The 18,249-nt window shown below is 40.5% G+C and overlaps 1 protein-coding gene across 3 annotated transcripts in view; it reads left to right on the top strand.

Moving 5' to 3' along the window:
* The window catches only part of RHOA (ras homolog family member A), a 51,833-nt gene that overhangs the window by 8,047 nt on the left and 25,537 nt on the right, over positions 1 to 18,249 (top strand). The gene's annotated exons all lie outside the window — the stretch shown is intronic.

The following is an 18,249-nucleotide window of genomic DNA, read 5'->3' as shown; positions in this document are numbered from 1 at the left end:
CAGCGGCCATGGCTCACGGGCCCAGCCGCTCCGCGGCATGTGGGATCTTCCCGGACCAGGGCACGAACCCTTGTCCCCTGCATCATCAGGCGGACTCTCAATCACTGTGCCACCAGAGAAGCCCCAGTCTTATTCTTTAGAAATTATATTTTCCATTAATTAAGTTTTCCAGTTTTACTAAGCTTGCATCCTTACCATAGTCCCTAAGACAGAAGGCCCTAAAACTTAACGGGAAAATGTTTTGAACCACTTCATCAGTTTAATAGTAGGCCCCAGAAGCAGTTCCCACATAAACACTGATGTGTTTTTTGCAAGAAGAGGGATAAAAGAAGATAGGTTTTTATTTTCTGAAGTTCCTAGCTGCTGTAAAATACAGAGATCCAATTCCATTACTGTAAAAACTTTGTTTGTGCTTTGATTTTAAACATATGGTTGAAAGTTCTACTTTTGTTATATGTACACGGCTATTTTTACCTTATTCCCATGGCAGTTGTGTCTCAGTTGATATAGTGCAGATGAGTTGTCCTCTAGTGCCTCTTCCATGGGCCCAGAGAGCAAATGTTTGGCCACTCTTCCAGTGTACCTTTAGGTAACCCTATTATTTGTTATTTAGGTTTTGAGGCCTAAGGAAGGAAGTACGTTTACGGTGGATATTTAATGTTGTAACAGTACAGTTTTTTGTCACGAGATAATTTTATTACATGATTTGACAGTTTGGTTGGAAACACTGGCGTTTAGAGTTTTTTGTGGGAAAGTTCTTTTCTGGATGAAGTCTTTTGTTTAACCTTTAAAGTTATTCAAAGGAGACTGTTTATCTTTTGAAGGTCTTAAGTTCAGAAAAGGAAGGCAATAGAATATCTTAGGTAAGAGCATGGGCTCTCTGGAGAGAACTGACAGTTAAGTACTAGCTCTTACACTTGACAGCTTATGACTCTGGATAGTAATATTACCCCTTTGTAACTCAGTTCCTCCTCTGTAAAATGGGGGTAACAGAGTGCTGTGAGGGTTCAGTGAGAGAGAAGCACTTAGCCCCAGTGCCAGACATGCAGGTTCAGTTCTTTAACTTTCACTATTCAGGTTACAGTTTGTAGTACCTAGTAATCACACTTTAATCTAATCTGGAAGGTAATTTTTTTGGAGGGGGGATAGCACCCTAAGAATTAATTTGGGGGAAAATAAACAGGCCTCTCTACTGGATCCCTGTTGCTTAGGAACAGTGGTTCGCAAACCTGGCCATTCCTAAACATGGGATCCAGTTCCTAAAGTTGGAATTACTTCAGGAGGCTTTTTTTAAAAATCACCTTTGTTGAGGTGTAATTTGCATAAATAAAATGTACTTATTTAAATAACAGTTTAGTAAGTTTTGGTAAATATATACACCTGTGTAATTGCCGCCCAGTCAAGATACAGAACATTTCCTTGGGAGGCTTTAAGATTTTCTATTTTTAGGGGGGCGTTGGATGAATTGGGAGATTGGGATTGACTTATATACACTACTGATACTATGTATAAAATAGATAACTAATGAGAACCTACTGTATAGCACAGGGAACTCTACTCAGTGCTCTGTGGTGTCTTAAATAGGAAGGAAATCCAAAAAAGAGGGGATATGTGTATACGTATAGCTGATTCACTTTGCTGTACTAGAAACTAACACAACATTGTAAAGCAACTATACTCCAATAAAAATGAAAAAAAACCATTTTCTATTTTTAACTAGTTTTTTATTTAAAACAATATATGTACTTTATTCTTGTTGGGACTGTGAATTACAAGTCAGAATTACAGTGAGGTTCCACCTCACACCCATTAAGATCGCTGCAAGTATCAAAAAAACAGAAAACACCAAGTGTTCTCAGGAATGTAATGGTACAGCCACTATGGAAAACAATATAGAGACTCCTCAAGAAATTAAAAATAGAATTACCATCTGATCCAGAAATTTCACTTCTGGGTTTATATTCCAAATAATTAAAAGCAGGATCTTGAAGAGATATTTGTACACCTGTGTTCATAGCAGCATTATTCCCATTAGCTGTAACAAGGAAGCAACCCAAGTATCTACCACCCAGTGAATGGATAAGCAAAATATGGTATATACATACAATGGAATGTTATTTAGCCGTAAAAAGGAAGGAAGTTCTGCAATGTGCTACAACATGATGAATCTTGAGGACATTATGCTAACTGATGTAAGCCAGTCACAAAACGGCAAATACTGTATGATTCCACTTATACGAGATACTTAGAGTAGTCAAAACCATAGAGACAAAGTGGAATGGTGGTTGCCAGGGTCTGGTGGGGGAAGAATACCGGGGGGGTGGGGTGTTAATGTACAGTGGGTATAGAGTTTCAGATTACAAGATGAAAAGAGTTACGGGGATAGGTGGTGGTGATAGTTGAACAACAGTGTGACTGTATTTAATACCACTGAACTGTACGCTTAAAAATGGTTAGGATAGTAAATTTTGTTATATATATTTTACCACAATAAAAGGGGGAAAATGCACTAGGAAAAAATAAAATCATACAGTAATGTTTATAATAAAAAGTGTATATTCTTCCTGTCCTAGAGTGCAGTCCGTCTCTCAGAGTATTGCTTCCTTTGGAGCTTTAAAGGTATTTAAGAGCAAGGGGTTGGTAAAGCATGTATATTCATTGCAAGGCAAAAGGGGTAGAGCATGAAAACAAGCCTTTCTCACATCTCTGCCTCCCAAGGTTCTTGCTTCAGAGAAAACCTTGTACCTGTTTCCTGTGTATAAACGAAGTAACTGTTTCACATGTATCCTTCTAGAGATAATGTGTCCCTTTTTTGTATACAAACTAATGCACATCACACTGTTATACATCTATTCTTTCCCCTTAACAATAGGTCTTGTTGATTATTTGGCAAGATAGTTAAAAGTATACACTGTAGAAAATAGTTTGGCTGTTCCCCAAATAGCTAAATACAGAATTACCTTATGACTCCTAGGTACATACCTAAAAGAATTGAAAGCGGGTACTCAAACAAATGCTTGCACATAAATGTTCATAGCAGGGCTTCCCTGGTGGCGCAGTGGTTGAGAGTCCACCTGCTGATGGAGGGGACACGGGTTCGTGCCCTGGTCCGGGAAGGTCCCACATGCCGCGGAGCGGCTGGGCCCGTGAGCTGTGGCCTCTGAGCCTGCGCATCTGGAACCTGTGTCCGCAACGGGAGAGGCCACAACAGTGAGAGGCCCACGTACTGCCCCCCCAAAAAAAAAAAAAAAAAAGAAGCACTGATACATGCTACTGTATGGATGAACCTTGAAAGCATTATGCTAAGTAAAAGAAGCCAGACACAAAAGGCCACATATTGTATGATTTCATTTATATGAAGTATCTAGAATAGGTAAATCTGTAGAGACAAAGCAAATTGGTGGTTGCCAGGTGTTGGGGGCAGAGGAAACTGAGGACTGACTGCTTAATGTGGGTGTGGGGTTTTCTTTGGTGGTGTTGAACATGTTTTGGAACTTAGAATTGGTGGTCGCACAACATTGTGAACGTACTAAATATCACTGAATTATACACTTTAAAAAGGTTAACTTTATACTCTGTGAATTTCACCTCAATTTAAAAAAAAAAAGGTTATTAAATGGATGTTCAGGCCCCACCCTAAAGAGTTTTCAGTCTGTTAGTTGTGGAACCTTGAGAGGAATAGCGATTTTTATGCCAAAATACAGTGCCTGGCTGTGAACTGTCATTGCTGAAGCATCTCAACAGGACAGTAGGCAGCTTGGGACTTTTGGTTCATTCTACTCTATGTGTCAGTTCTCCAGACAAGCATTGTCTTGGGGACAGTGTAAGTGGAGAAGTAGGTTGCACAAGGTCAGATCCTGATTCTTTGCATCTGTTGGTTGGACAAACAGTTCGTTCGGGTTTTCCATAACATCTTATGGGAAAACCCGAACGAACTTTTTTGTCGACCCCATATTTAAGTTTCACCCTGAAATTTTTACATTTTGAAGTCAGTGATATGATGCTCCTATTTAGGAAGCCAGAAGGTACGTTCCCTCAGGAGTGTTGCTTTCCCCCCTACCCCGCAAAGAAGAATTTCGGTCTGGGATGATTCCCACTTGGCAGTATATTGGAGGCTTTCTTGTTCTCCTGTGCTTGCCCTTATTATGTACCTTAGGCCTGCTGCTCTTGGTCTCCAAGGGCCTTTGAACTGACATTGACCCTTGGCAACTGCTTGATCAGGATGGCCAAATAATGTTGATAGTACCAGGCTCAAGCTCTTTATGAGCAAATGGACAGATGGTAGTTTGCGCCTCCTTGCCAGAGGTTTCCAATGTAGTCCATAAACAAAATAAATGGCTTTATGTTTTCACCTTACTTTCCCAAGTGTTTAATGGTGTTTCCATTGTGCTAGTCACAGTGCTAGGTATGGGTGAACCTGGAGTTGATAGGACAGATTTCTGCCCATTGCACTGAAACACAGTTTCTTCCTCTGACTTAAGGAAGTAGTATGTATTCTGTTTATTTGAATGTGTATTTTAACAAAGGACCAAAGCAGTGGAATGGAGGAGGGTACTGGAGAAGGGAGTGCTTATGAAAAATCTGTACTTCCTTTCAACCAGGTTTATTGTTTGAACAAAAATCTAATTCTGGTTTGGTTGTTACTTTTAGGACTATCTGAAGAAAGGCTGAATTTTTACTTTTATTTTCAGTTTTATAGTCCTGATAGCTTTGCTTCAGGAGGGTGCATTGTAGGGCATCCTGTAAACTTTGATTCATGTGTATTTAGGTACAGGAAGTATGGCTCCTGTAGAAAATTTGAGATCCTAAACCACTGAAATAGTTTCTTTGTGTTCTGGATAACTGAAGCTTGCATCTTTAAGCTTTAAAACTTGTTTTATTCCTGTAGTGAATGTCTTCTTTTTCTCTTATAGTATCTGGGCCTTAAGCTTCCCTGCATAATGATTGAGGTCTTTGCAACTAAAGGATTTTTTTTTTAATATTTATTTAAATATTTATTTTGGTTGTACCGGGTCTAGTTGCGCCATGTGGGATCTTTAGTTGCGGCATGCGGACTTCTAAGTTGTGTCATGCATGCAGGATCTAGTTCCCCGACCAGGGATGGAACCTGGGCCCCCTGCATTGGGAGCTTGGAGTCTGACCACCAGGGAAGTCCCCTCCTAGAGGATTTTTAAGGTCTGTCCTTGGAGTATGTTGCACTGCTTTAGGACTCTGACCTGGCCTGAATGGCACTTCCCTCCCTCCCCATTTTACGTTTCCAAGCCTGATTTACAGGGTTTTCTACTTTCATGTCACAGGCTACACCTCTTTCTTAGCCAAGCATGCATTTTTCTAAACTAATGTGAACTGAGCTACTGGCCAGTTAGACTTGCAGAGTTATGTAAAATTAGAGCAAATAAGTTCATAGGATCTGAGTTTTAACGCTCATTGTTACAGATGATTGAAGTTCCTGATTATGAGGGGTTTCTGTAATTCTATGAGGGTGAATTCTTTTTTTTTATGAGGGTGAATTCTTAAACTACTACAACTGTGTCTTAGGAGGTAGCTCACCATTGGTGTACACAGCTAATTTTGTAACTTGTTTTCTTTTAAAAATTTGCATGGAGCAAATTGGTTATATAAGCTTCTTTGCTCTGGGAAATGTATTTTTTGGAATTGGTTATTTGAACACTTAACTGTTACATGCTTGTGCCTGTGCTTGTCCAACAATGGTGAATAAGAGGTGATTCTTACACTAATTGGAGTTTGGCAGGAAGAAAGTTTGGAGGGGGTGTGACGAGTGAAGTAGAGAGAAATTTTTTTTAATGCTAATTTTTTAAAAAATAAATTTATTTTATGTATTTATTTTTGGCTGCGTTGGGTCTTCGTTGCTGCGCGCGGGCTTTCTCTAGTTGCAGCGAGTGGGGGCTACTCTTTGTTGCGGTGCGCAGGCTTATTGCGGTGGCTTCTCTTGTTGAGGAGCACGGGCTCTAGGCGCGCAGGCTTCAGTAGTTGCGGCGCGTGGACTCAGTAGTTGTAGCTTGCAGGATCTAGAGCGCAGTCTCAGTAGCTGTGACACACGGGCTTAGTTGCTCCGCGGCATGTGGGATCTTCCCAGACCAGGGATTGAACCGTGTCCCCTGCATTAGCAGGTAGTTTCTTAACCACTTCGCCACCAGGGAAGTCCCGAGAGAAATGTTACATGCTCAGAGTACTTAAGGGACCTGATTTAAGTTGGCTCAGGGAAGGCCTTGAGAGAAAGTGACTTAGCCTTTTAAGTATGAGTTATCTAAGTGGGGGAAGGGTGGGTGACGTTCATTCAGAGCAGAGGAAAGACAGAAGAAAGATGGCTTAATATCCTCAGCTATAGGATATTTTATTGTTTTGGCCAAGGGTGGTTGTATGCCTCGGGTTTTATAATTTTATAAGTTAGTGGCTTGGGATTTATAGTCATTTCCTTATCTGCAGTATGACATTTTGTACCTACATTTCATCCAGAATATTTTTTGCACCTCTTGCATTGACACTACTCCCTTCCACAGAAACTAACATTGGCAAAACCTAGGGTTGGGGGTAAGTTATTATGTACAGTAGGATCATCACCCTTCGTAATGAAATTCACAGGATTTTTATGTATCTTAAATTTTCCTTTTAAGTTGTCAAGTTTAGTTTCCAAAAGACTAGACATTTTTGCTTTTGTAATAGTCATATGTACAATACTGATTTGTAACAACTTCTTTAGGGAGAGAAATAAACAATATGAAATTTCAACTGTATTACATAATTGAAGTATATGGATGTTAACAAGTCTTATGAACTCAACTTCTAATCTGTTGAGTCCACTGTGTTTAAAATAATGAATGCAGTAAAAAAGTAAAAATTAAGTCATGTCCAAAGCTATGCTGGTGTTAAATGCTTTTATTTCTTGGGTGGTTGAGAAACAGTAGAAAGCTTGCTGTAGTCATCACTATTTCTTTTGTGTAACTAGTCCCATTGAAGAATTATGAGGTAGAATTATAATTATCTCAAGTATGCTGAATTAGTAATTTTTTCAAGCTGTGATTATTTTCTCTGCATGGAAATTTATTCTTTATCTTTCCAAAATATTGTAAAGATCTTGATCTAGCAGAAACAGTATGGTTATTCAGTTGAATTATTTCTACTTCTGTTTCTTGGCTTGAGAACTTTTTTGTGCTTGCTTAAAATGAATGTTTGGCTAATAAATGTCTGTATATATAATGCATTCATTATAACCTGGTAGCACCATCTCAAAAGTCTTTGGTGGCTCTTTATCTGCCAAAAATAAACTAAAAATTGTGTTCAGAGGCAGATTAACTGTGAGTCTAAGAAAATAAGTATTGGAAAATGTGTGGTCCCTAAACAAGTTATCAAAATTAACACACCCAACCCCCAACTCACCTAATTTAAAGCCTATTTTGTTTTAATGTCAGGAGGGGCTCAATCCATTTCTCTGAGATAACAGCATTGCTATTGGTCATGGAAAAATCAGACTTGAGGGCATTACAAAAGGTGCTTAGAAAGTATTAAGAGGAGTATGATTGTGTGTTTAAAACAGATTGATATTTGACTAAGGATTTCATAATTGCCATTCAGAAAGTTCTAAAAACCACGGACTCATTTGATGGCAAAACCTGAACTGATGAGAAGATGTGTAGTCTTTATCCTACTTAGTGTGACTATTTACTTATTTCACTGAAGAACTATTAACCCATTGGGTGTGTTACAGAATATTTGGCATTTGCACCATATTACCTTTCTAAATCTGAAAAATTCTGAATTTAGAAACATCTGACCCCAAGGCTTTTGGATGAAGAATTGTGGGTCTGTACTTCTAGGCAGTGAGAGAAAAGCTAAGTCTTTTTCTTTAATGGGAAAGAAGAGGGTGGAAAGAGGTATGGATGGCATATGCACTTTAGAAAAATAATTATTTGCTGGACTGGTAAAAGTTTCATTTTAGGAAAAACATTCCTTTCAGATCAGGCCATATTATAAACTGGTTTTCAACTCTGGACAGTTGGAATTTGAAGGAAGGAGTTGCCATTTGTACAAAATAAGACCTAAATAATGATGACACACTTTTATTGAACATTGACCTTTTTTCAGAATAGGTAAGCTCTTTTTGTGTAATACCTTATTTAATCTTCATGCCAGCCCTGACAGATAAGGAAACTGTGAAGGGGCACAAAGCTAGTAAGATAACTTTCAGGTAATGTATCAATAGCTCCTTTACTGCTACTGTAAACTGCCTTCTTTCTACTCTGTTGCTACCTAAAACTGAAATTAATTTCTCATAGAATCTTTTCTTTGGCTAGTCTATATGGGACCTATCCATGTAATGAATATTTCTGATTTTATGGGGTAGTCCATATAGTAGATGCTGTATGCTCATGAGACACACTCAGGATGGGACTCAGATTTTGAAACCTAAAAGTAATATTTGGTCAAATAAGGTTGGTGGTAGTGTTTGGGGTTGGGAAGGTTGGTGGATAAGAATCGCCTGGAACTCTGAGAGTTTGTGTCAGCTGTCCCCTTCCTGAATCTGGATGGTGCAGGGGTTAGAGTGCATGTAATTTTACACCTTCCTCCAACTACAGTGAATAATCAGGATTATTCACAAGTTAAGATAACAGTGGTAATGCACAATTTCCAGGCCTTTTCTCTTCTGCTTGGGAAGACTTAATAGAATGCAAGAAAGGAATGCTTATAGGCCTTAAAAACTCTTGGCCTGGGCTTCCCTGGTGGCGCAGTGGTTGGCAGTCCACCTGCCAATGCAGGGGACACGGGTTCGTGCCCCGGTCCGGGAAGATCCCACATGCCTCGGAGCAGCTAGGCCCATGAGCCATGGCCGCTGAGCCTGCGCGTCCGGAGCCTGTGCTCTGCAACGGGAAAGGCCACAACAGTGAGAGGCCCGTGTACTGCAAAAAACAGAAAACAAAAAAAACCTCTTGGCCTTAAAACATATTTACTAGATTGGGGAAATTTTCATTTTAGGAAAAAATACCACTGTATTCGGGTAACTTTGAATCTGTTCTAATTTATGGAAAAAATAAATTGCTTGCAATCTTCAGTACTTTAGCTATTATTAACAAATTGTTTTTGATCCCCTGTAATGAATCTCTTCATCATGGTTGAAAACTGCTGCCCTCTAAAATACTCCCAGAGTACTGGTCTTTTCCTCAAGACTTTTTACCATATCTAATGTAACAAGATAGACATTTAGTCTTTTTTTTTCTCTCCTTTCGATGTTGTTTCATACATGAATGTTGGGGCTAGGGAGTTTTATATACAATGGTTTGTTAGTTGTAAGTCTTGTTTGAAAAGAAATACCTTCCTACTTGAAGAATGAGACTTAAGGCCAATTCAGAAAAGAAGAGAAGTAACTAAGAGGAAGTAAATTTGAAGGCTAATGTCTATTTTTAGTAACTTGAGCTTTTGAAAGTTTCCTTTCAAAAGTTAGAAAATTAACTCGTTCTTATACCAACACATTTTTATCCATTAACTTAGGAAAGCTAGGTTTCTTATCATTAATTCAATTGGCAAACACATACTCATGTTCAGTGATATCTTTGACCTTGCTAGGCATTGTAGGGAGTATAGAAATGAAGATAGTTACCCCTCAGGGGATTGGCTCCAGGATCCTCACAGATATCAAAACCTGTAGCTGCTTACATCCCTTATATAAAATGGTGTAGTATTTGCATATAACTTGTGCACATCCTTCCATATACTTTAAATCATCTCTAGATTACTTATAATACCTAATACAACATAAATACTGTTGTCCCTTGGTTTACACGGGGATTAGTTTCAGGACCTGCCCTGGATACCAAAATCTGTATACTCAAGTCCCGTATTCAGTTGGATTCCGCCAACCAGGATTGTGTGATAGTATAGTATAGTATAATATAGTGTTTATTTATTTATTAGAGGATACTTTTTTTCTTTAATTTGTTTAATTTATTTTTGGCTGCGTTGGGTCTTCATTGCTGCGCGCAGGCTTTCTCTAGTTGCGGTGAGCGGGGGCTACTCTTCATTGCGGTGCGCGGGCTTCTCATTGTGGTGCGCGGGCTCTAGGCGCACGGGCTACAGTAGTTGTGGCTCGCGGGCTCAATAGTTGTGGCTCGCGGGCTCAATAGTTGTGGCTCGTGGGCTCTAGAGAACAGGCTCAGTAGTTGTGGTGCACGGGCTTAGTTGCTCCGCGGCATGTGGGATCTTCCTGGGCTGGGGCTTGAACCCAAGTCCCCTGGATTGGCAGGAGGATTCTTAACCACTGTGCTACCAGGGAAGCCCTATAGTACTTTTTTTTTTTCTTGCGGTACGTGGGCCTCTCACTGCCGTGTCCTCTTCCGCCGCGGAGCACAGGCTCCAGACGCGCAGGCTCAGCGGCCATGGCTCACAGGCCCAGCCACTCCGCAGCATGTGGGATCCTCCCGGACTGGGGCACGAACCCGCGTCCCCTCCATCAGCAGGCGGACTCTCAACCACTGTGCCACCAGGGAAGCCCTATAGTACTTATTGAAGAACCGAGTATAAGTGGGGTTGTGGAGTTCAAACTTGTGTGGTTCAAGGGTAAGCTGTAGTTGTAAACTCAATGTAAATTATATGTAAATAGTTGTAGGCATGTGACAGATTCAAGTTTTGCCTTTTGGAACTTTCTGGAATTTTTTTTCCTGAATATTTTTGATCTGTAGATGCAGAACCTGTGGATTCAGGGGACTGCTGTATAGTCTTTTTTACTGGAGCTTACAGACGTTAGTATCCAGCAGTAAAACATTAGCTGTTATGTGCTAGGTATTGTTTATTCTGAGTTCCTTCTTGTGTTAACTCAATAATTACCACTATCCAATGAGAGTAGGAACCATTATTTTCCCCATTGGTACAGATGAGGAAGTAGAAGCACAGAGGAGTTGAGTAACTTATCCAAAGATTCACAGCTGCTTTGAACCCTAGCACCTGATTTCAAGAGCCTTCTCTCTACCAGTTCAGAGTATCAAGTGATGGCAAGCTTACACAGTCATTTGGGAAACAACTTTAAGAGTTCAGGGATAAAGAAGAATTTATGCTGGGGTAGCCAGGGAGTCGTCTCTGGGGAGGGCGTAACTCTTGGCCCAAAAGGAGATAAAGGGGAGTGTTATGAGTGGTTCGAATCGGCCCTTTGCAGTGTTAAACTGCTTGAACACAGATAATCTTGTTTTACCTCCTTATAGGGAAGAGAGGGTGGACAGTGTTGGTTAGCCTAGGGAAGTTATGTGGGAGAGAGGGGGCAATACGCATCTGTCACATTCAATAAACAGGAGATCAGAGTCCAGGATGGAATCTTGCAAATGTACTTTGTTTCTTCCCTTTTTTTTTTTGCTAAATATACTCTGTAGACCTTTCCAAGTCAGTCATATTAAGGGACTTCCCTGGTGGTGCAGTGGTTAAGAATCCGCCTGCCAATGCAGGGTACACGGGTTCGATCCCTGGTCCGGGAAGATCCTACATGCTGCGGAGCAACTAAGCCCGTGCGCCACAACTACTGAGCCTGTGTGCCACAACTACTGAAGCCCACGCCTAGAGCCTGAGCTCCGCAACAAGAGAAGCCACCACAATGAGAAGCCCGCGCACTGCCGCTCCCCGCAACCTGAGAAAGCCCGCGCACAGCAACGAAGATCCAACACAGCCAAAAATAAGTAAATAAATAAAATAAAATTTATTAATCATTTTCAAAAACATAATATATACATCTTATAGATTGAGACAATGCAAAAGGATATATGGCTCCTAGAAGCAACCATTGTTTTTAAGCAACCATTGTTAAGAGTTTCTTGTGAAATTTTTGAGAGAGTCTGTGTATATACCAGTGTTCATTGTTCTTCAGTGAATGTTACTTGTGTACCTCTGCCGGGCCCTGTTCTATATATCTGTACATTCCACCGTTACACAATGGTATGAGAGTGTAAATACTCAGCACCTTTTTTTTTCTTCTTTTAATTAATTAATTAATTTTTGGTCTTAGTTAAGGCACTGCGGGATCTTTCGTTGAGGTGCACGGGCGTCTCTCTAGTTGTGGCATGCAGGCTTAGTTGCCCTGCGGCATGTGGGATCTTAGTTCCACAACCAGGGATCGAACCTGCGTCCTCTGCATTGGAAGGCGGAGTCTTAACCACTCGGCCACCAGCGAAGTCCTAGCACCTTATTTTTTTAAATTTAATCTATCTTGGAGATCATTCATTAACACAGATCTTTTTTCTTTTAATGGTTGCATAATGTGCCATTGTATGGATATTTAACCAGTCCTCAAAAGGGACACCTAGGTTGTTTCTAATCTTTTGTTACTATAATAATAAAACTATTGCTGAAGTGAGTGTTCTTGAACAGAAATATTTACATCCATATGAATATATTTATAGGATAAATGCTTGTAAGTAGAATTGCTGGTTCAAACGATGTACGCATTTATGTATGTATGTATGTATGTATGCCGCACCCCGAGGCATGTAGGATCTTAGTTCCTTGACCAGGGATCGAACTTGTGCCCTCTGCAGTGGAAGCACAGAGTCCTAACCACTGGACTGCCAGGGAATTCCCAATATATGCAGTTTAAATTCTAACGTTGTCAATAGCCCTTCAGAGAAGTTGCTCCCTACATTAATAGCGTGCTCTTTTTATGACTTAATCCCTTTAATACTCAGACACTGAAATTCTTCAGTCACACTGGTGCTTACAATCCATTGATCTTATAACCCTTTTACTAACCCCTCAATCTTCTTCAGTTCCCACTTTCCTCCTCAGTGTTCATAGTTCATCACTGTAATCACCCCCTTTTATATATTCTTTTTATTATTATTTTTTTTATTTTTGCTGTGTTGGGTCTTCATTTCTGTGCGAGGGCTTTCTCTAGTTGCAGCAAGCGGGGGCCACTCTTCATTGCAGTGTGCGGGCCTCTCACTATCGCGGCCTCTCCTGTTGCCGAGCACAGGCTCCAGACGCGCAGGCTCAGTAGCTGTGGCTCATGGGCCTAGTTGCTCTGCGGCATGTGGGATCTTCACAGACCAGGGCTCGAACCCGTGTCCCCTGCATCGGCAGGCAGATTCTCAACCACTGCGCCACCAGAGAAGCACCCCCTTTTATATATTCTTAACTCTTTTCTCACTTCATCTTATCTGGCAAAAGGTCAGCCCTAGTTAAATCCAACTTTTTACTTATTCTACCCTGTAACTGATTGTCTGGAGAAGGAAAAAAGTATGCTGATTGGTCTCACTTGGAACTCATGACCCCTAACCTCAAAGGTGGCTCTTTCCTAAGTTAAGCACTGCCCAGCAGTCCCACTAAGATTCCTTAGTCTATTTATTCTATTTTTAGGACATTACGGCAGTACCTCCTTCGATCAAACCTTCTGTTTCCCTTCCCCAGCTTCCCTGTCAACTGATGATCTCTCTTCTTAATTAACTAAGAAAATGGAAGCCATTAGAAGGCTCCACCACTACATCTGCTTACTCACCTACATTTGGCTGTTATGGTCTGCTTCCTCCTCTACTATCATGGAGTGGTCCTTTGGGAGTCCGTAATTTACATCCAGGGTTAGCCCCCTCCACTTGTGTGCTAGATGCTAGTCCCCTCTAATCTCCTCAGAACTCTACTCTAGCAGTTTTCCCCTTCCCTGCATCAATTCTACATTCAGTCCATTGGCTAGACCTTAATACCCCACCTAGCTGCCACAGAGGTGGGGGATGTAGTCTTTATTACTGGCAGCCATTTGACCAGGAAGGGGAATGGTTGATCTGAGGCAGGCAGTGAGGAGTCTCTGCCACACTTTCCAGACTTTTTTTAAATTAAAAACAACTTTCTGGTAACAGTTTTATTGAGATGTAATTCACATACCATACAGTCCACTCATTAAAAGTGTATAACTTGGGACTGGGTAATGGATGAGAGTGCCTTCTAGAATTTATCTTTAAATGACCTGATATTTGCTGTAATGTTTTCCAGAAAAATCTGTACCGTGAAATTATGGATATGTCTTCTTTGGCAGATCCTTGTAGCATGCAGAAAACCAGGACATTGAATAAGAATCCTGTGTCTACCAAATAGCCGTGGGAGAATTGTTTAGAATGGTCCTGTCTGGTAGACTTTCAGTGATGGTGGACATGTTCTATATCTGCTTATCCAATACAATGGTCATATGTGGCTGTTGAGCGTTTGAAATGTGGCCAGTGTGATCAAAGAAGTGAATTTTTGAATTAATTAAAATATTAAAAATTTAGTCACGTGTGATTTGTGGCTACCATGTTGGGCATTGAAACTGTAACAGTACCAGCTTTGGGAGTAAATACAACCCAGACATGCTATCTCTTGTGTTCATGCTTCAAGCAATGACTCTGCATCCCTGAATATATTTTTTCATTATTTTTATATTCCAATTGATAACTATTGTTGAAGTCTTTGGCTTCCTTCCTGCTTATGCATAATTTAGGTGTGAATGACATCTTAAGTGTGTTGAGGAGAGCTTCACAAGTGCTTCCTTTCAAAGGAGGATTGAAGTCAAATTTTTACTTCTGTATGTAGCAGCCAGTGGTAAATTACACAGTGGCTTTCGTTCATTCATTCAGCAAGCACATGTGGAGAGCCTACTGGTGTCTGGCACTACATGCTTGGCATTGGTGATATAAAAATGAATAGAACTGTCCCTGCCTTAAGTTAGCTTTCAGTCGGTAGAGGGAGTCTTGTTTAAATAGGAATGATAAATAGGTATAAGGATATTTATAAAGGAGGTTGTGTGGGGAAGGAAAAGGAAATGGAAGAGGAGATCAGGAAAGAAGTAACTTCGTCATCTTGAAAGGTAAATATTCGGTAGATAGAGAAGAGGTGGGGAAGCTTCTTGGGCAGAAGGAAAGTGTATATAGGACCAAATATGCTTTTACTTTTTACAAAATTATATTGTGGTACAGATGTTAATGGAATAGATCTAGAGTGAATTGGACCGTTTACCTGGAGACAACCCTTAATTTCAGAGAATATTGTTGGAAAATATTGCTTCTACAGTGCAGTCCTTAAAACCTAGGTGTCTGCTTGTGGGTGGCCTCATGATCCAGGCTTAAATTTCTGAACTTCGATCCTTGAGCTGATTTTTCTATCCTACACCCTTTATTTATTTATTTATGGCTGTGTTGGGTCTTCATTTCTGTGCATGGGCTTTCTCTAGTTGTGGCAAGTGGGGGGTCACTCTTCATCGCGGTGCGCAGGCCTCTCACTATCGCGGCCTCTGTTGTTGCGGAGCACAGGCTCCAGACGCGCAGGCTCAGTAATTGTGGCTCACGGGCCCAGTTGCTCCATGGCATGTGGGATCTTCCCAGACCAGGGCTCGAACCTGTGTCGTCTGCATTGGCAGGCAGATTCTCAACCACTGCGCCACCAGGGAAGCCCCTACACCCTTCTTAACTAATTCTAGGTGAAGTTGTTTGTTATATTAACTTAATTGCTTAGTAAAGCCAACTTTGTAGGCAGTTATGTAGTTATTAATGGTTAGTGTATAAACATGTAGTAGGTGTTTGCTATATTGTCATTGAAATGTCTCATGAATCCTGCAGGTACCTTAGTTTAAGCATCTTTCTACTTGCCTTCCAGATAAACTGTAATTAAGCTATGTTTCTTAAAATCCCAGATCACAACGGTATTTGCAAAAACTTGCTAGCTGCACTTGTCACTCTGGGCTCTTTGAAGAACTGTTAGGTGACACTTCATTCCCCATTTTTCCCTTTGATTATCTCTTCTTTCACGTTAATAGCGATGACTTATTTTACTTATTCCTGAGTTTTATTTAGTTTCTCTAATGCCACCATTAAAATTTGTAAATTTTCCTTGGAATCCTGGACCTAGGACAGGCCATAAATTTTGTTTGATATATATTTTTCGTTACATGTTGCCTTTTCCAAAGTGAAACAGATATCATTTCCTAAATCCTGACATGGGCTGTCAGGCTGATTGCCTTTGACAGCCAGCCTGTGGCCACTATAGGCATAATACAGGCACCAGCCAACAAAAGAAGGGAAACCTTTTCTTTTGTAAAACTGATTTGTTCTCTCTTCTAAATCAGTGTGAAGACTTGGATCTACTAATCAGTTTTTGTTTTTTTTTTTAGTTAAAATACACATAATGTAAAATTTACCATCTTAGCCATTTTTAAGTGTACAGTTTAGGGTTATTAAATACATTCACGTCAGGATTTCCCTGGTTGCTTAGTGGTTAGGGTTCCGGGTTTTCACTGCTGCTACCCAGGTTCAGTCTCCAGTCGGAGAACTGAGATCTTGCAAGCCACACGTGGCACAGCCAAAAAAAAAAAAAAAAAAATTTCACATTGTTGTGCAACCATCACCACCATCTATTCCCATAATTATTTTCATCTTGTAAATCTGAAACTCTGTACCCGTTGAACATTAATCCACCATTGTTCCCTCGTCCCAGCCCCTGGCAAACACCATTCCCCTTTCTATTTTTATGATTTGACTACTCTAAAACATAAGTGGAATCATACAGTATTTGTCTTTTTGTGACTTGCTTATTTCAGTTGGCATAATGTCCTCAAGATTCATCCATGTTGTAACACATTGCAGAATTTCCTTCCTTTTTAAAGCTGAATATTTTTTTGTATGTATATAACACATTTTTCTTATCCACTCCTTGGTTGATGGACACTTGGGTTGCTTTCATGTTTTAGCTGTTGTGAATAATGTTGCTGTGAACATGGATGTACAAATCTCTCTTCAAGATCCTGCTTTCAGGGCTTCCCTGGTGGCGCAGTGGTTGAGAGTCCGCCTGCCGATGCAGGGGACGCAGGTTCATGCCCCAGTCCAGGAAGATCCCACATGCCGCGGAGCGGCTGGGCCCGTGAGCCATGGCCGCTGAGCCTGCGCGTCCGGGGCCTGTGCTCCGCAACGGGAGAGGCCACAACAGTGAGAGGCCCGTGTACCACAAAAAAAAAAAAAAGATCCTGCTTTCAATTCTTTGGAGCAGGGGTCCCCAAACCCTGGGCCGTGGACCATTAGGAACACACCACGGCCTGTTAAGAACAGCAGGAGGTGAGTGGCGGGCGAGAGACCGAAGCTTCATCTGTCACTCCCCATCACTCGCATTACCACCTGAATTATTCCCCACCCCACTCCCACCCCTGCTCCGTGGAAAAATTGTCTTCCACAAAACTGGTTCCTCATGCCAAAAAGGTTGGGGACTGCTGCTTTGGAGTATATGCCCAGAAGTGGCATGCTGGGTTATATGGTAATTCTATTTTTAATTTTTTGAGGAGCCTCTATACTGTTTTCCATAGTGGCTGTACCATTTTACATTCCTGTCAACACTTGCTGTTTTCTGGGTTTTTGGGTTTTTTTTTTAATCTTAGCCATCTGAATAGGTGTGAGGTGGTATTTGTGATTTTGATTTGCATTTCCATCATAATTTGTGATGTTGACTATCTTTTTCATGTGCTTATTGGCTGTTTGTATATTTTCCGTTCCCCAGTTTTGAATTGGATTGCTTCTTTTTTTGCTTTTGAGTTTTAGGAGTTCTCTATATATTCTGGATATTAATCCCATATCAGATAGGTGATTTGCAAATCTTTTCTCCTCAAAAGTGGGTTGTCTTTTCACTTTCTTGATGGTGCCCTTTGAGACACAAAACTTTAATTTTGATAAGGTTCAATTTAAGTTTTCTTTCATTGACTTTGCTTGTGGTGTCATATCCAAGAAATCTTTGCTAAACCCAGTGACAGGAAGATTTTTCCTCAGTATTTTAAGGTTTTTATAGTTTTCCTCTTGTATCTATTTTGAGTTAACTTTGTTTATTGTATAAGGTCAGAGTCTAAACTTTTGCATGTGAATATCCAGTTTCCCCAGCATTGTTTATTGGAAAGACTGTCCTTTCCTCATAGAATGGTCTTGGCCCCTTGTCAAAAATCAGTTGACCATATATGTGAAGGTTTATTTCTGTTCTCTGTCCTATTCCATTTGTCTATATGTCTGTGTTTATACTAGTACCACATTGCTTTTTGGTTTACTACTAGCTTTGTAGTGAGTTTTGAAATTAGCAAGTCCTCCAGCTTAATTTTTCTTTTCCAAGATTGTTTTGGCTATTCTGGGTCCCTTGGATTTCCATATGAATTTTAGGAGCAGCTTCTTAATTTCTGCCAAAGAAGCTAGCTAGGATTTTGGTAAGGAATGCATTGAATATATAGATCAATTTGAGGAGTATTGCCACCTTTACAATATTAAATCTTCC

Source organism: Lipotes vexillifer, unplaced genomic scaffold, assembly GCF_000442215.2.
Source record: "Lipotes vexillifer unplaced genomic scaffold, Lipotes_vexillifer_v1.1 scaffold491, whole genome shotgun sequence".
In the NCBI taxonomy this organism is placed as follows: domain Eukaryota; kingdom Metazoa; phylum Chordata; class Mammalia; order Artiodactyla; family Lipotidae; genus Lipotes; species Lipotes vexillifer.
Note: the sequence above shows the minus strand (reverse complement) of the source record. Positions and strands in the feature narration are given on the sequence as shown.